This window comes from Schistocerca nitens, chromosome 3 (assembly GCF_023898315.1).
Source record: "Schistocerca nitens isolate TAMUIC-IGC-003100 chromosome 3, iqSchNite1.1, whole genome shotgun sequence".
Classification (NCBI taxonomy): Eukaryota; Metazoa; Arthropoda; class Insecta; order Orthoptera; family Acrididae; genus Schistocerca; species Schistocerca nitens.
In genome coordinates this window covers 977,391,619-977,417,355 of record NC_064616.1, presented here as the reverse complement: position 1 = coordinate 977,417,355, position 25,737 = coordinate 977,391,619, and the positions used below count along the sequence as shown (strand labels likewise).

At 39.4% G+C, this 25,737-nt stretch overlaps 1 long non-coding RNA gene across 1 annotated transcript; it reads left to right on the top strand.

Annotated features, from left to right (window-relative positions):
• Window positions 1-23,029: 23,029 nt before the first annotated feature.
• On the top strand, window positions 23,030-24,374 carry LOC126249041 (uncharacterized). The gene is made up of 3 exons (XR_007545595.1): window positions 23,030-23,377; window positions 23,649-23,737; window positions 23,882-24,374. It is a non-coding gene; the product is annotated as an uncharacterized LOC126249041 (long non-coding RNA).
• Window positions 24,375-25,737: the final 1,363 nt, after the last annotated feature.

Below are 25,737 nucleotides of genomic sequence, written 5' to 3'. Positions count from 1 at the left end.
TGATTCCCTCAGCATCACCCGACATAATTCAACTATATTCCATTATCCTCGTTTTGCTTTTGTTGATGTTCATCTTATACCCTCCTTTCAAGACACTGTCCATTCCATTCAACTGCTCTTCCAAGTCCTTTGCTGTCTGACAAAATTACAATGTCATCGGCGAACCTCAAAGTTTTTATTTCTTCTCCATGGATTTTAGTACCTACTCCGAACTTTTCTTTTGTTTCCTTTATTGCTTGCTCAATATACAGATTGAATAACACTATCAAAAAATATTGTCAAGTGGTAGTGTATTCCTTTATGACAAATAAATGTATGATTTTGTGGACATGATTCTTCTCAATTACCAGCACCACGGTCTACATCCTGAACACAGTGCATGGGTGTGGCCATAAAGCCAGACCACTGCACCACTAAATTTGTAGGCAGTGACCCTACACATCCCTGCTTCAATTGTATTTTTATTTTTTTTAAACGCTGTTGAATGTTGACTTGCTGCCCATTATTTGATTATGGAAGGAAGTCTGTCCCCTAGGAGCCATCATTTAATGCTGGCACGAATTGTAACATTTCATGTTGATTTTATTCTGTTGGTGCGAAGATCAGTGATAGAAAGTCCGTAGTGGCTCTTAACCTTTAACTCGCGAGATGACTTTTCTGTGGCGTATACCATGAGGTGGAGTCCCTGGGACCCCTATGTTTAAAGCGAGGTTTAAGGCAAAAATCATATGAAATAGTTAATTTATGCGATATAACATTTATTTTCAGAATTATTGAAGTGTTGATTAAATGCTTCTACTTTATTTTATTGCACTAAACAAAGCCTCCGGCATTTTTCAATTTATCACACAAAGGCACATAATTTTTTGTAGTTATTTTAAATAGTAAACATAAATGGACTGTTAGAGTACTGAATTTCAAATTCTGAAAAATTATACAATCTCTGTAGCAAATAAATTTCCATATAGAACTAAATTCCAGGGTTTACATTTGCGCAGAAAGATTCCACCCAATAGCTACAAAAAGAAACTTTGTCAAATTCACATGGATTGCTGGGAACTACATTTTTATTATCACCAGTCAGAACACATTCGATTTTAACACACACACACACACACACACACACACACACACACACACACACACACACACACACACACACACACCTGAGGTTATCAGTTCCCTAGACTTAGAACTACTTAAGAACCGCTCGGCCACAAAGACCGGCAGAAAACTTCGATTTCATGGTTGAGCGGCTGTTCATAAGCCACACATCACGCCGGTAAATGCTAAACGACGCCTCGATTGATGTAAGGAGCGTAAACATTGGACGATTGAACAGTGGAAAAACGTTGTGTGGAGTGACGAATCACGGTACACAATGTGGCAATCCGATGGCAGGATGTGGGTGTGGCGAATGTCCGGTGAACGTCATCTGCCAGAGTGTGTAGTGCCAACAGTAAAATTCGGAGGCGGTGGTTATGGTGTGGTCGTGTTTTTCACGAAGGGGGCTTGTACCCATTGTTGTTTTGCGTGACACTATCACAGCACAGGCCTACACTGATGTTTTAAGCATCTTCTTGGTTCCTACAGTTGAAGAGCAATTCGGGGATGGCGATTGCATCTTTCAACAAGATCGAGCACCTTTTCATAATGCACAGCTTGTGGCGGAGTGGTTACACGGCAATAACATCCCTGCAATGGACTGGCCTGCACAGAGTCCTGTCCTGAATCCTACAAACAGCTTTGGGATATTTTGGAACGCCGACTTCGTACCAGGCCTCCCCGAGCGACATCGATACCTCTTCTCAGTGCAATACTCCGTGAAGAATGGGCTGCCATTCCCGAAGGAACCTTCCAACACCTGATTGAACGAATGCCTGCGAGAGTGGAAGCTGTCATCAAGGCTAAGGTGGGCCAAGAACATACTGAATTCGAGCATTACCGATAGAGGGCGCCACGAACCTGTAAGTCATTTTCAGCCAGATGTCCGGATACTTTTGATCACATAGTGTGTGAAAGTCAGGACTCGGCAGCCGCTATATTATCATGTAATCCGGAAGTCAATTTTCACAAGAACACAAGAAGAAGGGTGTAAATGTAATCGATTTGTGTGTGTGTGTGTGTGTGTGTGTGTGTGTGTTCGTGAATACTTTTTGATCCAATAGTCACGTGAATGGTGATTGCTGAAGTGACAAATACTTTACCGAAACGTGAGAAATTTTATATACTGACAATGTGGTCAACATCCCAGAAGAAGAATTTTATAGCATCATATGTTGAATGAGAATGAAGTAAGAACTGAGGATCATATTGTTAGTGATCCAAAAAAATTGCCGATATAGTCAACAAACATTTTTTAAGACTAACAGCACAAGTAGGATCGCAAGGCTCCATAAATCAAGCAATAAAGTTTTTGCTAGCCGTTGTACCAAGCACAGAACATCAGACTCAAGTAACAGCGGTTACTGTTCTGGAAATTGGTTCAAATGGCTCTGAGCACTAAGGGACCTAACATCTGAGGTCATCAGTCCCCTAGAACTTAGAACTACTTAAACCTAACTAACGTAAGGACATCACACACATCCATGCCCGAGGCAGGATTCGAACCTGCGACTGTGACGGTCGCGCGGTTCCAGACTGAAGCGCTTAGAACCGCTCGCTCACCGCGGCCGGCTTCTGGAAATTGAAAGAGTCATTAAATCTCTGAAAAGTAATAACTCTATTGGAACTGACAACATACCCAGAAAATAATTAAAATACTGCAGCAGCCATGTAAGTAAAACTCTTTGCCACATTTACGAAGCATGACTTGAGCAGGCTGAAGTACGCAGTCGTAAAACCTCTGTATCAGAAGGAAGATAAGGCTGATACCGCTACTGCACACTATTGGCCAAAATCGCTATTGACATGTTTCTCAAATGTTTTAGACAAACTATGCATGCCAGGATTGTTTAGCATCACAGAGAGAATAATGTCGTCAACAAAAGTTAGTTTGGATTTCAGAAGGGGTTAGCAACTGGAGATTCAATGCTTGTATTTGCTGTCAATGCAGTTTTACACAAAGCTACGTATCTAGGGATAAGCGACGCAGCAGGGAAGTACCTAGAGTCGTATCTTTCAAACAGAAAACGTGTTTCACCAATATAGCGAACTCCGCCCTCTAGTTTTGTTTTCAAGCAGCTCCACGATTATGACGTCTTATCTCTTGAAATGTCTGTCTTACAATGATATAATTTTGCAGGTAGATCCAGTGGTGCATGTGGATACTGCATGCGAAATGTGTTGCGAATAGTATTAGTAGTAAAGAAGTGATAAATTAAAACGTCATGCATGATGTGGCGCTTTACCACGCATCCAAGTGTTCATGGCGTCGTATTTCCTCAACTATGCGTTGTACAATGATATAATTTTGCAGGTGCATATAGTTCTATATGTGAATACTGTCTGCAAAATTTGTCGCGAATGCAGACGTCAGTAAAAAAGTAATAAACTAAAGTGTCACACCTGATGCGGCAGTTTCACTGCATCTACAGCGAAAATGTAGTCAGCAATAAGCTCTTTCCTTTCATCATTTTTGTTGGAGCTGTCGGCGAGAAAAAAAATTCTTAATGGTTTGACACCATGTGTAATGTCTTGCAAGTTACCAGGTGCTCCTGTCCTCAGATACTGATGAATAAAATTTTGGTATTCATGTCATGGGTTACACTTCTTTTCCACAACTTTTGAACAGAAGAAACGCGATATTTTGCTTTCATTTTAAACAAAAACTTCCCAACTGTAATTGCATATATGATGCATTGGTGAACTGTAAATACAGATAGTGGTATACCATGCTGTCAATGTTTTGGTCAGAGTGGCATGGCGGCAAGCCACGCTGCCCTGTCTTCGAAGCGTAGTATGTCTGGGGCCCGTAGCACAATATCCCTTTATCCCTACCTCTATGACTGTGTCCGTACAGTAAAATGAGTCCTGTACTTCTGGTATTTTGGCGTTCTGTGCTGCTACATACTGTTACAAACAGACCTCGACCCTTGCCTGCTCTATGTACAATGGGCCGCACCGTCCGCCAGGGAGTTGCTGTAGTTTGGAGGTTAGCAGGGTCAGTGGAGCAGTTTATGACTAAGATTTATTCCACCTGACCATTAGGACTAAACCGAATGCTGGAATGTGATGTAACATGAGTGGCATACTATTATCCATGTATAGGTGCCAGTGGTTAGTCACTTGAGAGCCTCGGTGCCACATAGATTGTATTCAATCGGGTGCGCAGTGGGACCACAGAACAACAAGTAAAGAGAAGCGCAACTCCCGCATTAAAAGAGGGCAACACTGACCGGTAGCAGCGCCTCTAGTGGTATGGAGATGAACTGAAAAGGATAAACATTGCGGGTTGCATCCCTCCTAGCTTATGTACGCTGTTTTACTTTTTTCCTTTTAATTTTCTTATCTCAGTTTTCTGGGTGTGCTATGTAATTATTTTGGCTAGCATCATAATAAAATAATTTAAACACGGCTATAACACACTGCAATACAGCAGTGACAACCTATTATTCAGGAATATTTGTAGTCCAATTTAGCTGCAACAGTTTTGTTTAGCTTCAGCTATTTAAGCTACAAGCTTGTTTCGACTTACTGTCAGTTTCAAGTGTTGCGTCTAGTTTTTATGATGCACAAAACATCCTGGAGCTCTTATATGTTGATAGAAATCAATATAAGTGTGTCAGTTTACAAGTCTATTCTTGACGTTTGCGTCTGACAGTCACTGCTTCTATGATCTTCTCTGGAGCTGTGGGGTCAATGGAAGAAAAAAACTATTATTAAGAGAATAATCGGCAGTTAAAGAGGTTCAATTAAGAAATCTTTGTCACAGTGTTAATGAATGAAGAACTCTAAAAATTTTTATAACTATGTTTCTGGACTGTAATTTCTGAGTAATTGCCCAGGAAATGTGCTCTACTGACCATTAAGTTCTTAGAAAAGTTCCTACATCTTAGAATTGTAAACGCTTCAACACAAAAAAGACATCAATATTAAGTACCAAAAATAGTAAAGGTGGATAAAAACAGTAAAATGAAAACAAAACTTACTTTTTATTTGTTAAGCATACAATAAAAAATTCACTATTAGCAACAGTTTCACCTGATTCACTACTTATATTAACAATTTCACATGGAACACCTGCCACAGGTTTTGGAAACTCACCCCTGTTTAGCCTATGCCTAGTTTTATTCATAAAATCTCCCTCGAAAAAGTAATCTTCACAAACAAAATAAGTAGCACAATTCACATCAGGTCACAGTTTACAAACACTTTTCCGCTTCAGAAGCAATCCTTGAAGTAGTTTTGGAAACTTGTTGAAATGCTTGTTCCCAACTTTCTCCGTTGAACCGACGTAATATCCAGATGAACAGCCAGGGAATTTACAGGAGTATTTCTACGTCAATTTGTTGTGTTGAATATTCTGAAGAACATAAAATTCTTCATCAAATAAAACTACTACTGACACATCAAAGTTATTTAAGTAAGCAAGCAGAAATGACAACTTCATTCACGACAGAAGAGAATACATTTGATTTATAGGATACGAGATCATTTACTGAAAATTAAATGTCTTACCTTAGGATTAATTGCGGACATTTTTTCTGCAGGAAATCTCTTCAGTTCCACAGTGAACTTTATGAAATTTAAAGTAATAAACCCCTTTATAATGAAGATGAGTAGTATGTAAATATGAAACATATTCAAAGACGACTGTAACCGTGGACCTCAGTGCAGAGCAAGACGATATAATATCAATAACCGCCATTGGGCAGTTCTCATTGGTCAATTGCAGCTTCGTTTGACCCATAGCGCCTGTAGTGGTCTGGAAGGAACTACCTGGCTTGTTGCCTCTTCTCCCATATAGCTTTCACCCCCGTGAGTGGGACAATGCCCACCTAACATTTGTTAGGTGTCGTAAGCACCACAGACCACGACCTTTACATTTCTCGAAGACGTTTGACTTTCAAAGATAGTTCTGCTCTCCCGCTCTCGATGCTACTCATTGTAAGCAATCTTGGGAAGCACCAAATGAACCAAGTAATATTGTAATGGAAAACGGTGTTGCAGCAAGTAAGAACACGGACCTACTGTGATAAATAAAATATAGTTCCGAGGCGCAAGGTCCTCCAATAAAGAACATGTTAGAACTGCAAGCGATCGTTAATACAGTAATGTTTGACACCTGTAGTTAATCTGAGAGCACACAAATGACAGAGTATCAGGCTAACGTCTTCCCTTAAGCGTCTTATGATGAGACATCTCTCGTTTATGTTCGTAATTTATCTTCACAATGAATCAGGCTCTATCCTTTAGAGTCGGCCGCTGTGGCCGAGCGGTTCTAGGCGCATCAGTCAGGAACCGCACTGCTGCTACTGTCGCAAGTTCGAATCCTGCCTTCGGGCATGGATGTGTGTGATGCCCTTAGGTTAGTTAGGTTTAAGTAGTTCTAAGTCCAGGGGACTGATGACCTCAGATGTTAAGTCCCACAGTGCTTAGAACCATTTGAACCATTTGATCTATCCTTCAGAACAACGCAATAAATGTTAGCCCCTTCTAGAAAAATCTGTCTTCTCTTTATGTACATAGAATTTAGATACTGGTTTCACTCATAGTTAAACAATTAATTTTGCACTGCCACACGGGACTTCTAATCATGCAACTGCAACAGACACTCGCTTGCCTGAACAGTAACACATTACACATTGAATTTGGATTCCTTTAACTGCACTTGACTCTATGGCCATCTTGCGTACAGTAAAACCTTGAAGACTTATGGGAAATACACACCAGCGCCGAGTCATGCCAGAAATCACTTACCCGTGACGATGAGTCTGCATCTTGATTGTGATACGCGGTTCTACCGTTGTTCTAAAGTTCATCACAGTTCCAATGAGACTTTGTATCACACCGTCAAAATCACTGCCTCACGTACGCTTTTACTAGCATATTAAATTGCGGAATAACCTGTCGCTGCTCAACTGCTGTTTCAGACACTCTGAACAGAACCTTGAAAGCCATTTGTAATGTGGAAGTACTTGCTGACCGAATAGGGTTAGTATCTCATCGGAGGGGACAGGTAAGAGTCTGTCCACGATGAAGGACACAGAACGACACACTAGAGCGAAAGCACCAGCGCCAAAACAAGCGCTCCCCTCCACTTTATTCGTACCTCTGCGCCGATGAGTAATCAAGTCTTTACTCATTTTGTAAATCAATGAAAGAAAATAGCATATAAGAGAGGAGATCGTTTTCTTAAACCCTGTCCTCAATTACGTGCTTTAGATTACATTTAAAAAATATTTTTCTTAACCTGAATGGTTAAGAATAAGTGGGATTATTTTCTCTCAACGCCGATATCTCGCAATATCGCCATCGAAGCTCTACAGGGAGGAGCTCCCCTCAGCACTCTTAATCGGCGCACTTTCTGGTACCGGAACAGTATTACTAAGCTGAAACTGTTCTAGAAGGTACTAGAAACATATCAATTTTCCGTGAAACTGGCACCCCTATCTACATCCAGCCACATCAACCAGTGCGCCTTCCCGCTCGAGATGACTCAGAACCTTCTATACCGATCGTTCGATATGTGCCTGCCCACAGCCTTCTGCATACTCTCATTTACATTTACTTTGATTAATAAGGAAAATATATTAATTCATGCCGCCTTGTGGGTGGCGTGAATTACTTTGGTTTAAATTGGGGTAAAGTCCTTACATTAGTATTATTATTAAAAATTACTATTGAAGCTTGTAAATAACATTGCAAAATAGAGTGGGTATATTTATATAGTACTATGTAAAGTAGTTGCTACGTTACAAGTTGTGCAAACCCTTGGAGTTTGGTTTGAGACTGGCAGCATTTCTAGGTCCATTATGAAGCAACAGGAAAGTTGGATGACCGAAGGTAGTTGATAGCAACATATTTTGAGGCATATATTAGGATCCCTAAACCAAAAAATATATAAGAAAAGGTAACACATGAAGTGTAAAATTATTGTGAGTTGTGCAACAGAGCAACAATACCACAGTCCGTCACTGGGGATTAATGGAGTGATTCACATCAACATCAAAAGTGTTGCAGTATTGCTACTACTGTACACTGCTTACATTTACATTCATTTCAACTAGAATTTTCAGAGGATGTAACTGGTGTTCCAAATATAAACATTGAAACGGTTCGACATTTCAGCTGCTGGCATTTTGGATACTGATCAGAATACAAATCTTGTACTTGAACAAAACTGAAACCCATCCCCCTCAAAGAAAAAAAATTAACTACGTCCATGGAGTCATGACCAAGTACCTCAGTTTGTAAGAACATTGCCACTAAAAGGTAGGGATCTGGGTTTTGAGTCCCAATGTATCACACATTAGATTACATTAGTACTTGTTCCATAGATCATGAATACGACACTTCGTAATGATGTGGAGCGTGTCAGGTTAATAAAAGTGTTTATACAAGATATTATATTAGACAAAATATTACATGACACTCAATATTTTTTTTTTTTTTTTTTTTTGTCGAGGTTGGGAAATTACCCACTTACTATATCCAGAAATTCATCTAATGAGTAGAAGGAGTTGCCATTAATAAATTCTTTTAATTTCCTTTTAAATGCTATATGGGTATCTGTCAGACTTTTGATGCTATTAGGTAAGTGACCAAAGACTTTTGTGGCAGCATAATTTACCCCCTTCTGAGCCAAAGTTAGATTTAACCTTGAGTAGTGAAGATCATCCTTTCTCCTAGTGTTGTAGCCATGTACACTGCTATTACTTTTGAATTCGTTCGGATTGTTAATAACAAATTTCATAAGTTTTAATCTGCCACTAACATTGTTAGCTGCAACAGGCAGAAGATGTGCTTTGTTGGTGCTGCACATTTTAGCGACTATGACCAAGATAAACTCATGCTGCAGTGTTCTCCTTTGGCACACCAGTGTAGAAGTGTGCACAAATCTTCGAAGTGAAAAATCCGTGCAGTACGCACGTTTATTTAATATAAAAGCCGGTTTCAGAATTTTTCTTAGTGCGACACCGCGTGTACAAGATTCGCCTGCCAATTGAAGTCCTAGATTCCCATATTTCACTGTTCACGTCCCTTCTGCATAATCTTTTATTAATGTGTATCAATATCCATCTGTATTGTGATATATTGTGACATTTCGAACATTCGTGAGTGCCACAACTAACTCGTACTGTTATTGTCAATCATGTACTTCAACTTAATTGCGCTCTTTTAAAATTTTTGAGAACAGCAGGCCTATCCTTGTTCAAAAGAATCGCTCTCTACTTTCATTGTACAGTTACTTGAGAAACACATTGATTTTGAGAATTTTCGGACTCTTAAACTATATTTTTGTGAGCTACTGGTACGAGTGTTTTGTATACTGTGGTGTCTTAAGCTGTCGCCAGCACACCAGTCGGCAAAGATGTAGCAAGAATATCGATAGTAGGCGTTGGCTCAAGGGCGCCTATCAGGAGACAGGCGAAAGACAGACTCCCAAGCAACATGCCACCAACGTCCTCTCGACGGCAAGTATTTAGATCGCCGCTGCTGACCAGAGAGACAGTCTCAATCATTATCCCAGTTGGCGTCTGTCAGTTCCCATCACTGGCTACGAGAGTGTATAGCGACCGAAGTAGTGTTTATAGCGGGACTTTTACTCCACAAACAGTGAGGCTAACGTGGATGTTTATTTGAAGAGCTTGTACCACAACACATGGACCCTCTTAACGATAAGTAGCTTCCCGTTAATGTAAATAAAGGAGGAGGAGATTAGTGTTTAACGTCCCGTCGACATCGAGGTCATTAGAGACAGAGCACAAGCTCGGATTATGGAAGGATGGGGAAGGAAATCGGCCGTGCCCTTTCAAAGGAACCGTCCCAGCATTTGCCTGAAGTGATCTAGGGAAATCACGGAAAACCTAAATCAGGATGGCCGGACGCGGGATTGAACCGTCGTCCTCCCGAATGTAAATAAAGAACCCTGTTAATACATGTGTGCAGTTGTGTTGTAGAAAGAGGATACTGGCCACCATCCAACATCCTATCTCTCGATTCCTGTGGTACAAGACCCTACAGTGTCGATGACGATACTATAGTGGTGACGAGGATACAACACATACATAATTTATTTCCTAGCAAATCAGCGTTTGTGTTTCATAGTTATGCCAAAGAATACCTCACCCCAAATTTCATTGTTCATCAACGCAAAAAAACGTGCGTTTTTGAGAATTTTCTGAAGTCACCATAGTCCTTTGCATAATCTACTAGTAATTTGTAATAAATTGCAGATTTGGATTTAAAAAATGGCATTTCAGTCTTTAATCGCTATTTTTTATTTTCAGTGACCGATTTCAGGCTAGCTGCCCATCTTCAGATCATGTATTGCAGTTACAGAGTAACCTGTCAGTACAGAACTATTGGTTCGCAGTCATAACTAACTTTTTTAGTTATGACAGTGAACCAATAGTTCTGTACTGACAGGTTACTCTGTAACTGCAATACCGGTACATGATCTGAAGATGGGCAGCTAGCCAGAAACCGGTCAGTGAAAATAAAAAAACAGCGATAAAAGACTGAAATGCCATACTTTTATTTAAAGAACGATCGCGGCAATCCCAATAAGACAATTGTGTCTAGTTTTGATGTTTTGGATTTAGTTACTGTAGCAGATATTCTATCTGACATGTATTAAATCTAGTTTTACCTTACAGAGGAGTAGCCCTATATATTATCTGCATTTATAGTAAAGAAACCCTGTTTTCTAGTTTGCTAACAACTTTGATTAACCTCAAAACTAGTAATTTTTAGCACAGTTTTTGTGTTACCTTAATAGAAATCTCGTTTTGTGTATTTGGTTCAATTCTTATAGGGTATTAGTAACTTTCTGTCTCAATAGATTAAAAGATAACCATTGCATTTAATTTAAAGTTATTTGTTCACTGGCTTGTAATACATTGCACCAGCCAAAATGCAGCCCCACTGTGAACGCTGTTCTCGAACGCAGGATGAATTGGTTGATATTTGTAAGCAGGTGGAAATTGCCCTGACTACTGTCAGACAATTGGCAGCTGTAGCAAATTGGTGTGTTGGAAGAGCTCCTGAGAGTTGTGTGCCTGTGATACTGGCACCAGAAGTACCACAGTTACCATCCTATCCTGTGAATCCTGTCTCCTCTGCAGAAAGTTCAGGATCTGTCATTACTCGTCCACTTGACTGTGAGTGGTATGTCAATGGTAGATCTAGATGTCCTGTACAGGATGGATGGAGATGAGGGAGGACGCAGGGTGTTGTACCGATCCCCCAACCAACAAGTTTGAGGCGCTGTCTCTCACAGAAACAAACTGAGCCAGTGGGACTCAGTTCACCTTTTTGGGTAAACCTGTTTTGTCCTTTGTCAGGAGGAGGTAAATGCACAACGGTAGAGGTCTATTAATTGTCGGTAGTTCAGATGTATGCTGAATGATGGTAACCCTTACAGAAATGGCAGCAAGGGACAGGAAGGGACACCAGGTGCACTCAATGTGTATGCCTGGGGGGCTCATTCATCATGTTCAAGAGGCTATTTCAGCGCCCATTAAGGGAACAGGGTGCAACCAACTGCATATTGTGGCACGTTGGAACAAATGATGCCTGTTATCTTTGCTCCAAGATCATACTTGGGTCATTCCAGCGACTGGCAGAGAACTGATTGTGGCCCCTTGATTCTGAGTCGAGTGGAAGGACTGAAGCAGAGACCTCGAAAGTTACATGACGAACTAGACTGTGACTTCCTGGGCTTGCACCATAGTGTCGAGAACTCTAGGGTCCCCTCAAACGGGTCAGGTGTGCACTACATATCAGAGGCTGCTATTCAGGTAGCTGACTGTGTGTGGGGTGTGTACAAGCGGTTTTTAGATGAGGCAACTCTCCATTTAATCCTGATAACGATACCTGTAGCAAACCCAGACATATCAGTGTAAGATCGAAAGAAATGCCTCTCACGAGTGAGACTATTAAAATCCTAATGGTAAACTGCCGAAGCATTTGCAACAAAGTACCAGAGTTTGATGCACTCATGAAAAGCAGTGAAGCTCACACGATACTAGGTACAGAAAGCTGGTTGAAGTCTGAAGTTGATTACAATGAGATTTTTGGGGAAAATTTAAGTGTATATCGAATAGATAGGCAAATGGGAATTGGAGGTGGTGTATTTGTCACAGTAGACAAGCAACTCAAATCCACCAAAATAGAAACTGAAGCTGCATGTGGAAGTGGGCAAGAGTCAGTATCAGAGCTGGGCATTAAATTATAATTGGATACTTTTATCGCCCATCAGACTCATCTCTTGATGTAACCGGAAACTCTAGAGAAAACCTCAGTTCACTTGTATGTAAGTTCCCCGAATATGCTGTAATCATTGGTGGAGATTTTAATCATTTTCATTAGTGGCAGGCATGGTAAGACATCTTGTGAAACATTAATAAATGTCTTCTCTGAAAGCTACCTAGGACATATAGTTAGGAACCCCACTAATGATGAAAATATATTGGCTCTAATACTAACAAATAGTCCTGACCTCTTTGAGAATGTCCATTTCAAAACTGATATCAGTGATCACGATGTGGTTGTGGCAACAATAATTACCAAAACACCAATGACAACTAAGACAAGCAGAGAGATATACATGTTCAGTAAACTAGATAAAAAGTTAGTAGTGTCATACGTCAAGGAGGAGCTTGAAACTTTCTGCACAGCGCAGGACTATGTGATGAACTATGACTCAAGTCTGAAAGAATAACTGATCATGCACCAGATAGATATATACTGAGCAGAACAGTTCATAATGGGAGGGAACCTCCATGATATACAGTCTCTGTAAAGAAACTTCTAAAGAAGCAGAGACTACTGCATAATAGGTGTAAAACAAAGTGTATGGCTATAGGAAGAGAGATGTTGAATGAAATGCGTTTGGATGTCAAGAGAGCAATGCGTCTTGCCTTCAGTGACTACTGTAGCATAACATGGTCAAATGATCTTTCACAGAACCCAAAGAAATTCTTGCAGTATGTAAAGGCTGTTAATGGCACTACAGTTAGTGTCCAGCCACTATCGAATGAGACAGGAACTGAAACTGAGGGTAGCAAAGCAAAAACTGAAATGCTTAACTCCATTTTGAAATGTTCCTTTATGAAGAAAAACCCAGGAGAATTTCCCCAATTTCATCCTCATACCACTGAAAAGATGAATGAAGTAAGTATTAGCCTCAGGGGTGTTGAGAAATAGCTGAAATCGTTAACACTGAACAAAGCTTCAGGGCCCGATGGAATACCTGTCAGATTCTATACTGAATTTGCGACTGAGTTAGACCCTCTTCTAACTACAATCTATCATAGATAGATTATAGTTAGTTCTTGGAAAAATGACAGGCCACGCCTGTTTACAAGAAGGGTAGTAGATGTGCCCACAAAACTATAGGTCAATATCCTTGACATCAATTTGTTGTAGAATCTTAGAACATATTCTGAGTTCAAACATAATGAGGTACCTTGAACAGAATGACACCTTCAATGCTATCCAGCATGTATTCCAAAAACATCTACCATGTGGTACTCAACTCTCACTTTTCTCACATGGCATACTGAAAGTTTGGATCAAGGCAACCAGGTAAATATAGTATTAATTGGTTTCCGAAAAGCACTTGACTCAGAACTACTCCTATGCTTGTTGTCCAAACTACGGTCATATGGGGTATCAAGTGAAATTAGTGACTGGATTGGGGACTTTTTGGTAGGGAGGACACAGTATGTTATCTTTGATGCAGAGTCATTGCCAGATGTAAAATCAACTTTGGTTGTGTCCCAGGGGAGTGTTTTGGGACCCTTGCTCTTCACGTTGTACATTAATGACATTGCAGACAACATTAAAAGTAACATCAGGCTTTTTGCATATGATACAGTTATCTACACACATCAAAAAATGTTTTGCATCACCTTGGTTCCGACAGTTCCGGAACCTGTACAGAAAATTGGAATAGAGATCAATATAAACATTATTTCTGCCCTTTTTATTGCTCATGAAAACCACACATTGCACGTTGTACCACGATACAGCAAGACCTTCAGAGGTGGTGGTCCAGATTGCTATGCACACCGATACCTCTAAACCCAGTAGCACCTTCTCTTGCATTGATGCATAACTGTATTCATCGTGGCATACTATCTACAAGCTCATCAAGGCACTGTTGGTCCAAATTGTCCCACTCCTCAACGGCGATTCGACGTAGATCCCTCAGAGTGGTTGGTGGGTCACGTCGTCCTTAAACAGCCCTTCACAATGTATCCCAGGCATGTTTGATAGGGTTCTTGTCGGGAGAACATGCTAGCCACTGTAGTCGAGCGATGTTGTTATCCTGAAGGAAGTCATTCACAAGACGTGTACTATAGAGTTGCAAATTGTCGTCCATGAAGACGAATGCTTCACTAATATGCTGCCGATATGGTTGCACTATCGGTCGGAGGATGGCATTTGCGTATCATACAGCTGTTACTGTGCCTTCCATGACCACCAGCAGTGTATGTCGGCCCCAAATAATGCCACCCCAAAACAGCAGGGAACCTCCACCTTGCTGCATTCACTGGACAGTGTGTCTAAGGTGTTCAGCCTGACCGGTTGATTCCAGACTCGTCTCTAACGATTGTCTTGTTGCATATGCGACCCTCATCGGTGAAGAGAACATGATGCCAATTCTGAGCGGTCCATTCAGCATCTTGTTGCGTGCATCTGTACTGCGCTGCATAGTGTTGTGGTTGCAAAGATGGACCTCGCCATGGACGTTGGGAATGAAGTTGCGTATCATGCAGTCTATTGCGCACAGTCTGCATCGTAACACGACGTTCTGTGACTGCATGAAAAGCATTATTCAACACGGTGGCGTTGCTGTCAGGGTTCCTCCGAGACATAATCCGTAGGTAGCAGTCATCCACTGCAACTGTACCCTGGGGCGGCCTGAGCGAGGCATATCATCAACAGTTCCTGTCTCTCTGTATCTCCTCCATGTCCGAACAACATCACTTTGGTTCACTCCAAAATGCCTGGACACTTCCCTTGTTGAGAGCCCTTCCTGGCACAAAGTAACAATGCGGATGCAATCGAACCACGGTATTGACCGTCTAGGCATGAATGGACTACAGACAACTCAAGTGATATACCTCCTTCCTGGTGGAATGACTGGAACTGATTGCCTGTCAGACCCCCTCCGTCTAATAGGTGCTGGGATCCCCTCCGTCTAATAGGTGCTGCTCATGCATGGTTGTTTACATCTTTGGGTGGGTTTAGTAACATCTCTGAACAGTCAAAGGGACCGTGTCTCTAATACAATATCCACAGTCAGTGTCTATCTTCAGGAATTCTGGGAACAGGGGTGATGCAAAACTTTTTCTGTGTGTATTATGAAGTACAATCTGAAAGAAGCTGCATAAGTATTCAGTCAGATCTTGGTTGAACTTCAAAGTGGTGCAAAGAAGTATCCTGTGACTACAATATCAATGGATCACTGTTGGAATCGGCCAACTGATACCAATGCCTGGGTGTAACACTCTGTAGTGATGTAAAATGGAATGATCACGTAGGCGATGGTAACCCAGGTGATAGACTTCGGCTTATTGGTAGAATGCTGGGAAAGTGCAGTCAATCTACAAAGGAGATCGTTTACACATCACTCGTGCGACCGGTTCTAGAATATGGCTCGTGTGTGGGAGCCATACCAAATAGGACTTACAGTGGATGTTGAACATATACAGAGAAGGTCAGCACGAATGTTCACAGGTTTGTCTAATCCGTGGGAGTGTGTCACCGAGATACTGGAGGAACTGAACTGGAAGGCTTTTGAACGTAAACTATCCTGAGAAAGTCTGTTAAAGTTTCAAGAACAGGCTTCAAATGATGTCTCTAGGAATGTACAACAATCCCCTATGTATCGCTCACATAACGATTGTGAAGATAAGAATAATTGCTGCATGCACAGAGGCATTCAGACAATCCTTCTTCCCACGTTCCATGTGTGAATGGAACGGGAAGAAACCCTAATTTCTTGTACAATAGGATGTACCCTTTGCCATACACCTCACGGTGGTTTGCAGAATATAGATGTAAATGTAGATAGAAGCTCTTTTAGTGTGATCTTTATCAGAAAAAAACTGGAAGCACACACATCAAAATGAAAAAGTGTTAAAATATGTCATTTCTTACTAGACACAAAGTGGAATAGAAAATTACCTTGAAAATACCCGTGAAAATACATGATAACCAGTAAGGTATTATTATAAGTTTGATATCATTTTACATTTCCTTTTAATATCTTATGCTGTGACTATGATTTTGTAACCATGTAGCTTTTGCCCATCCTCCCCTGTCAATTACATTATGATGAACTAGATCCAAAATATTTGTTGAAGAATAAATGTTTTGTACAATAGCTTAAAAGTATGAGATGTCATGTATTCACACAGCATTCTTCTATCGCACGTCACTGTATTTCGCTCTGTAGAATTCAAACATGTATATTTTGTAATGGAAGCCAACAAACCTATATTCAGGACAGTGGAAATTAAAATGTCCTGTGATGCCTCTCCTACTCCCAGTCGGCTGGTTTCACGTCCTACCCCCTTAAAAAAAAAAAAAAAAACTCACAGTTAATACTGGGTGGTATTATTTGTGACCAGCACAATAATAACTCTTCAGAAAATTTGCATTCTTTATTGCCTATTAGCTAATAACTTTCTCTTTTGTGTGACATAAAATTAAATATAGGAAACCTAAAACCAGTAAAGACAAGAGACAAACAAGACAGTACACATTTTTTCAATCCTTAGATTCCAGCATTTTTTTTTCCTGTCTCTACTCTTGCTACAGCTTTACACTGTGTGCTTTCCTGTCTGCAAAAGAATCCAATACCTCATCAAGGTTTGTCAAATGTCTTGCTACAAGAAAAATTAAAATGTTGTTGTCTAATACTGAAAAAGCTGTTAATACAGATAGTACCCAAGACTGGTGTGGTTTCTCGATCAGTTTACGCCTGTTTTGTTACTGTCTGCTAGATAAAATGAAATAGGCCTTTCTAGTACTGCAGCATTTGTAGTTAACACCAAATAAGCGAGACTGTTTTGGCATGAATGGTTTTTTTTTATGCACATCATTTACATAAATAACATGACAGAACATAATTTACTAAGTACCAATATCAAATGCCTATTAGGCCTACTACGAGCAGGAAGTTTCATGTTAGGAAACAGTTTCACATTTCATTCATACGCTCCAGCAGTTTCTCAAGCATGAGATTGAAAAGTATAGTACGAAATTCTTACATAAATTTGGAATTGTCATATTCTTCCATATAATTTGTGTGATGTCCCTATTTCTTGACCTTCCTTCTTCTAACAATGTGGTCATCACTAATTCTGTAACTGTTCCTGCCACTGTCAAAACTTATCCTCCAGTTAATTTTACTATCCCTGACAGGATCACAAGTACATTTACCCCACGTTTATTTTCCAGTTAGGCATTTACACATTTTCCATACAGTGCTATTCTGAGAATTGTAGCACACGCCAAATAAGTGAGACTGTTTTGGCACGAATGGTTATTTTTATGCACCTCTTTTACATAAATGTACTGCTGGTAGTGTAGCAATCTGGCAAAAATGTTTTGTCTTGTTGGATACACCGCGAAGATAATACGTAATCTTTCTTACCTATTACTGTTGTTGGTCATTTATTTCCACTCTGGTAATCTGAATCTATGGATATCGCTAACAACCCTAATCATTCGTACACCCAGTCAACCACATAACGATTGGCATTCCACCAGTTGGGGTTTATTCAGCTCAGCTCATACAGCCATGTCCTCTTTTGTCTGTGGGAAAGTTTTTTTATTTCTAGATGTGATGGGGATTCCCCTGGCACAGACATCATGTACAATATGCAAATATTAAACAATCAGCTAATGATTCGTTCGGAAATCAACCTAAAATGCATTCAAAAACCAACTGGGATGCGTTTCAAAATCATATGAATACTCGATAGACCAACATGCGGTAGATGCTAGGCACTTTGTGAAACAAGATTTTTTTTTTTCCCTTCAAGAATATCAATCTGGTGCCCACTGAAAGTTTGCCCCCCCCCCGAATTCCGGGCCTGGAGCTGGCATCTGCATTGGTAGTCTAAGCAAGCTTGTGAGTTAGTTAGTTAGGTGTTCCTTTGAATAGCACGGAAATCCATTATGATGTGGAATGTGTCGAATGAACAAGAAATGCACACAGGAAACAAGTTTTTTTTTTTTTTTTTACATTATAGTGTTATACATAAATATTTCTATTATCTATCCCAGTCCCTTAAATGGCACAAAATGCATATTACATATCTCCAGATTTATTTACTCATATTCAAGGATTCATCTATGGTACAGAGGAGTTGTCGAGGAGGTATGATTTCAATTTGTTTTTGAAACTGTTACTGCTGTCTGTCAGACATTTTATTTCATATGGTAATTTATCAAAAAAATTTATAGCAGCATATTTTGCCCCTTTCTGTGCCAAAGATAGGTTAAGTAAAGGATAGTGTAGCTCTTTCTTTTTTCTGGTATTGTAATCATGAATGTCACTGTTGATTTTAAACTGGTCCATGTTGTTGAAAAAAAAATTCATTATTGAGTAAATGTACTGTGAAGCAGTTGTAAGAATTCCTAACCTTTTAAACAGATGCCTACAAGATGTGCGACTATGAACCCCACACATTATTTTAACTACTTTCTTTTGAGCAGTGAATACCTTTTGCCTAAGTGTTGAATTGCCCCAGAATATTATTCCGTATGACATCAGAGAGTGGAAGTATGCAAAGTATGTTATCCTACTAATATCTACATCCTCAAAATTGGCAATAATTCTGTTTGCAAAAGTTGCTGAACCTAGTTGCTTTAGGAGATCCAAAATATGAATTTTCCAATTAAGATTCTCATCTATATGTACACCCAACAACTTAACTGTGATTTACTAAGTATCCCATTACTGTTGAGATGGCTAACCACTCTTGAGTACATTACTTTCTCAAAGAGTTATGAAAATGCTGTAAGCAAGGATACAGGCCGGTAATTATAGACATCTGTCGTTTTTGTAGAGAGGCCTGACAATGGCATATTTTAACCCGTCTGGAAAAATACCCCGTGTCAGTGATGCATTACATATGTGACTGAAAACATCAGCTGTAATTGCTCCACATTGGTTTAATAACTTGTTTGAGATGTCATCTACTCCAACGGAACATTTATTTTTCAAAGATTTAATAATTTTCCTTATTTCACAAGAGGAGGTTAGATGAAACTTAATCTGACTAAAATTTTTCAAAACTGACTCTTCCATGTACTGCCTGGCTTTTTCTTTTGAACTATTCTCACCAATTTTTTCCCCTACACTTAAGAAGTGATTTTTAAATAGATTGGCTACCTGTGTACTGTTGGTTAAGATGGTCTCATTCTCTTTAAGAGTAATAGTACCTACCCCAGTGGTTACTTTTCCTGTCTCCCTTCTAACAATATTCCATTTTTATTTGGTTTTATTGCTGGAGTTTTTAATTTCTTCTCCAACATACATATTTCTTGATTTACTTACAACTTTTCTCAGTATGTTACAATAATTTTTATAGTGTAAAACTACTTCTGGATCTTTACTAGTTCTTTCTTTCTCATACAGTTTTCTTTTTCTTTCTGAAGACATTTTAATATCTATAGTAATCCAAGGTTTTTTTGAAAAGTTTGTGGTGTTACATTTAGTAATTTTCTTTTGAAAACAATGTTCAAAAGGGGATATAAATTTATCAAGAAATATGCTGCATTTTTCATTAGCATTTGGCTCATTATATACATCTTCCCAGTTTACATTTCCGAACCTTTCTCTGAAGTGATCTATAGATACCGGGATGAGCACCCTCACACTTTTACTTAATGGTTTTGTAAGTTAATCAGTTGTGCATCATGGTCAGATAATTCATTTACCACAGGGAAAGCATGTGTTTGTTCTACATCCTCTTGCTGTACAAATGATTATCTATTAGAGTACTACTGTCCTGAGCTATACATGTAGGGAAATCGATTACTGATTCTAAGTTCTATGTTGTTAACAACACTTCTAGTTCACTTTTCCTATAAAAATTACTTACAAATTTAACATTGAAATCACCACAGATTAATAACTTCTTTTTGTCTGACAGACAGCATAGTAAAGAGTCAAACTTTTTTATGAACAGCTCCCAATCTCCTAGTGGAGACCTGTACACTGTTGCTAATATCAACACATTATTTAGCCGACGTTCACATGCACAAACCTCAAAGTGCTGATCAACACAAAATTTGCTTACTTCAACAGTTCTGTATTTATATCCTTGTTTTATGAAAATGGCAACTCCTCCTTTATCCATACTATATCTACAAGTGTAAGATGCTAAATTATACCCATCTACACTGACATTTTCCATCCCCACAGTTACATGGTGCTCAGACAGACAAAGTATATCAATCTCATACTTATTTTTGAGATCATCTAAACACATTATCAGCTCATCTACTTTATTTTTTATTCCCCTGATATTTTGGTGAAGTAAGTTGATACCACCCTTAGCTTTATCCCAATTTGCTGTGCATGAAGTTTCTTTTCTTCTATTTTCCTTGGTTATTGTCTGTCTGGAATTTGGCTTTAACCTAAAAAACGTATCTGCCTGGTCCCAATAACCACAGGGATCACCCCTTGTGCGTCTGTGGCCCCCCTTACAGTATCTGCTAATAGAGAAGCTAACTTATCTTTCCCCTTCCTATTAAGTTGCAGGCCATGTGTAGTGTAACCCCACCTACCAATATCATCAACTGGAACAGCACTCATGTGAGACTTCGCCAGTGTCTGGAGCATCCCGTTCAGCTCAATGTTCAGATGCCTTACAGCAGTGTTTACCCAGGGCTGATCATGGTGCTGAAAAACCTCCACAAACCCCACATTTGTGTGCCCAATTTCTGTTGCTATTTTATCCAGGTCGCTCCTAATACTATATCTTGGATTCATAGCCAGGCTGTTTCCTGCTCCCCCATCTATAATTACCTGATCTTTCTCAAAGTCCTTGCATAGCTGACCTAAGTTTACTGTCACCTGGCTAAGGCTATCACTTGGTTTCACAAAACTTGTGACCTAGTACTCTGTCCCTAATTTCTCCTGAAGCTGTTGGTCCACACCCCTCCCATGACTGCTACCTATAAGCAGAATTTTTCTTTTCCTATTCTGGTTTGATCCTGACCTTTCTTTTCTTTAAGCTAGTATTCTGCTTCAACCTACATTCAACTACATCTGAATGAGGCCCTTCCCCCACTACTTCAGATAGCAAGCTAAACTGAATTGCTAACTGCATTTCAGAAGTTTCATCAATTGTTTCCCTTTTTCACCCTTTGCTTGGTACCTTCTCCCAACGTCCAGAGCCCTTTTCCTCCCTTACCTTACATAATTCCAAATTCGCGATTTCTAATTCAGCCTTAAGGGCACAAATCTTTGCCTCCTGTTCCGCAATTTCTCTGTCTTTTCTACATAACCTATACTGATCTCATCCTTCCATGCAGTGTTGATCACAGTAGCTGATTTTGTCAAATGTGGTTTTATACAAACTGAGGTACTCATTTTTTTGAAACCTGATATTGCAGCCAGTGGAAAGCATACACCGTTGCAAAGATAGAATATCATTTGCATCGGACTCCACTGAAGTACAGTATAATGACCATTTTCAATAGGATTAAATTCACTGCTAATATTATTAATGGCTAGCAAATGAGTGATGAGCAGGTATAACCATTGCGGATTGTTGCTTATAACAGCTTACTGGTATGTATCTGCAGAGACTTTTTTAACAAGAGAAGCGGGCTACAGATGTGGAATTCGTTACATGTTATGCTTGAGAGATTGACAAGAAACAGTGTAGAACCCTGCTAGTCTTGCAAATCCTGATCACTTTACAATAACTACTTGTGGCGCAGATTGCTAGACAGCAATCCTAGCCTCCAAAAATTCTATATGGTGAGAGCACTCCATCCAACTTCAGTTAGCTTGCCAGAAAACTATATCCCATTAAAGATGAATAGTATTAACGAGCGTGAAACATTCTCATAATAAAAATAAGAATCTATGTTCGCTTATATCTACTTCATTAACGAACTAAATACATACATAGTACCCAGATGATTCGCAGATTAACGAATATTCCATAAAACTTTAAAATAAGATATAAAATCAGCACCCTGCTACGATTTCCATCGAACGTCGTGCCACACAGCTGTCGAATCGCTTCACCAACAGATGGCAGAGCAGTATCAAGATTGACGGTTTTCAGCAGTCTGCTTATCGTAACATACGTGCAATATCAATCCCGTTTTGTAACACGTTTGAGAATGAAGGATAACTACCACATGTGAATTAAATGTCTGCAAAGTCTTCACGAGACGTCAGAGATAGATAAAGGTAACATATTAGGGCCATATGTACTGCATATTGACAATTGCCGCAAATCTTTGCTTGGGAGATGGCTTTCTGGTGACAGGTACAAAGCACGTTACGCAAAAATCTTTGAAGGCAGGATTGCATTACCATAAGTGAAGGATGGAACCTCTCTCCCGACCGGTAGCAACTATTTTGTACGCACACTATATCGTGGCAGTTTTAGGCGGGGAGCATTTTGAACTATGGTTGCGGAAGGTACCGGTAGAGGTCGGGCATGAACTACAACTGCCAACCGCTTAGCCCCTACCACATGCTTTGTTACTCCAGTTTGCCTTGTGTTGCATACTGTTTTTTTTTTTCCTTATTCTGAAATGAGTGAAGAGACTAATCCTGGTGCATACAGAGATTCGAATGCGATTCTCACTATAACAAAGGGAATCAGCGATCCCTATGACTTGTGTCAGTTCTGCTTTCGTGGAAGCACAGAACGCGGACTTAGGATGGCAGCCCTTCGAGAGGGAGGCGGGGTTTATTTCCCACACCACATCTCTCCCTTGGGCTGTCTAAGTTTACGTTTGTTTACAGTTGCGGTAGACGGCGACGAGTCAGTGTCCCAATAAAACTGGGATGCTCTCGAATAGGAAGATTGTAGCACTTCACCAGTATCTGATGAGGATGCTGTATCTGTTTATGATAACATTGTCTTCGTGATTTTGCTAGAACATATGAAAGTGATCATATTTCGTATTTAAAATACTGTAATTGGTTCTACGTTGACGTATTTGATGATGGTTTGGGACAGACTGTGAATTTCCTAAGCATTTCATTCAGGTTATGTTTATGGTAACAAACCATACATGTTATTTTACATGAGCTTTTAAGTTTTCGCATTGCGACATGGAGATAAATCTTGCGAAAAGTGTTTTTGTGCACATACATACGTTTATTGTACTTTATTTATAAATGATACAAGGCTGGTGTGTACAGAGAAAGTGACATAATTTTTGCTCTGCCCGATAAAATCTCGGTAGTTTCTGTGACATCGTAAAAGCAACGGCTTTTACTGTAATTTATTGTGATTTTTTTTTTTTTTTTACAGCAGTGTCGGCATGGTAGTTCTGTAGTGCTGGAATGGGGTGATGTTGCATGTTAGTGTTTTAAGGAATGGAATAAGACCATAAAATAACTGAGGTAATGAAGCCATTATTATTATTATTATCATTATACTTAATTTAGGCTGTATGCAGACGGAAAGTGACTGTTAAAAATAAACCATAATTTACGTCATTTCCAATAATGATAAAATAGTTCTGTTCAAAAATATTTTTGCAACAGAGTTCTTGGGGCTGTACATCTGTGAACACCTCATGGTCCAGAGATCTCCAAGAAATTACAAGTGATTTGGCTCCAGTCACAACCCGGGTGTTCCCGTGGAACTGTGACAGCCTATGGTTCACTGTCTCTGATGCTACGCATCGTCTCGGTGGGTATAAAGTGCTTTGTTTTTCTGTAATTATTCCTTGAAGAAGGACTGATAAAGTGAGTACCATGCAATGCGTGTTTGATAGACATACAGACATACCATCCGCTTTTGAGTGTTGCAAATGAATTTACAAAAATCTGAAGTCAACGTCAAGTACAATAATAGGTATTTAGCAAGACATTATCCAGAATTGCCTGGTTTTGAAAGTATTTAAGGCAGAAGGGTGTGAGAACAAGGTAGCTACTAACAATATTGATATCAGAAAATTCAAACATTGAGGTGGTAAAGGTAATGGTGTGCCAATTACTAATGCTACACATTATGTAAGGAACATAAAAGTATACACTACACTATCATTATAAAATTTATTTGAAAAATTAAATAAATTGCACTGACATCCTTCATTTCTGCTGCCCTTTGTACAGTCAAGAATGGTACAGTGTGTCACCAGTTTTGAGAACCTGAAATGGGGCAAGCTGAAACTATTCTACTTGCAATTGTTCTACTCATTTTTAATAACTATTGTGGTTCCTTGTCTTTGAGCTAATTGTACTTACACAAGTATAGCATATGCAATGTACATACTCAAAAGGATTAATTTCATATTTACCTACTATTTTACATAATTTCAAAACTTGTCAGAAGAAGTAGCAGCTTCACAGTTTGGAAAGTCATAAAAATGGCTAGGAGAGTGGTGTGCTGACCACATGTACCTCCATACTGAGTGCATGATGCTTCAAGACAGAGGATGACACAGCAGCTGGTAAACATCCTTGGGCCTTAAAGACCTAAATGAGGGGCACATAATTAACTTAAGATATTTATATTTAAACATACCACACATTTGCCAACTGAACCCTTGTTTGAAATTCCAGAATTTGACTGTTTCTGTTGCCTCAGTTTTTGTTAACTAGTTAATGCTCTTATTCAGCTTAACCCTTACTTAAAAATATGCTTAAATTTAAATAAAAATTGAGACATGACAAATATACTTGAGTAAGTAATCCAATGTGTAGGCATACAGTGTTAGTAAAATAGTACCGAGAACTGTTATATTTCCCAAACCACCATCCTTTAGTTAAACCAAATAATTGTTGGCGCTTACAAATTATCCATACTAGTCAATTTTCACCTTGCTTTTTTATAAACTACAGTGTAACTATCAAAACTACAAATTGTCATTATGCAGTCTTTACATACCACCCCAACCCAAAAATCAGTTGTTGAAGGTTATCATTCAACATAAGGTGTGTGCATAACAAATCTGAACAAGGCAGTCAACCAGTAAACTTATCTGCATCACTCTCTGATTCCACATCCAGTTATTACACAATTAACACCTCTTCGTAAAAATGTGCACAAGAGTTCGATTGCCACCAAGCGAACATCTCCATGAAAGTGCAGTCTCCATTTATACTCGTGTTAACAGCAATGTGGTATTTGCATCAATCAAAATAAGTCTCTCTTTGTACAGTAATGCTCATTGAAACCTGCATGGGACAAGTATTTTATTATATTTTCAGTGCAGTGTGAGTTGAAGGACAATTGGACTAACTGTCACTAAATAATGATTTCAAGCTAGTGGACTACTGCTAGTACTGTGGATTAGATCAGATTAGATTAGTACTTGTTCCATAGATCATGAATGACACTTGGTGATGATGTGGAACATGTCAGGTTGATACAAGATATTACATTACACAAAATA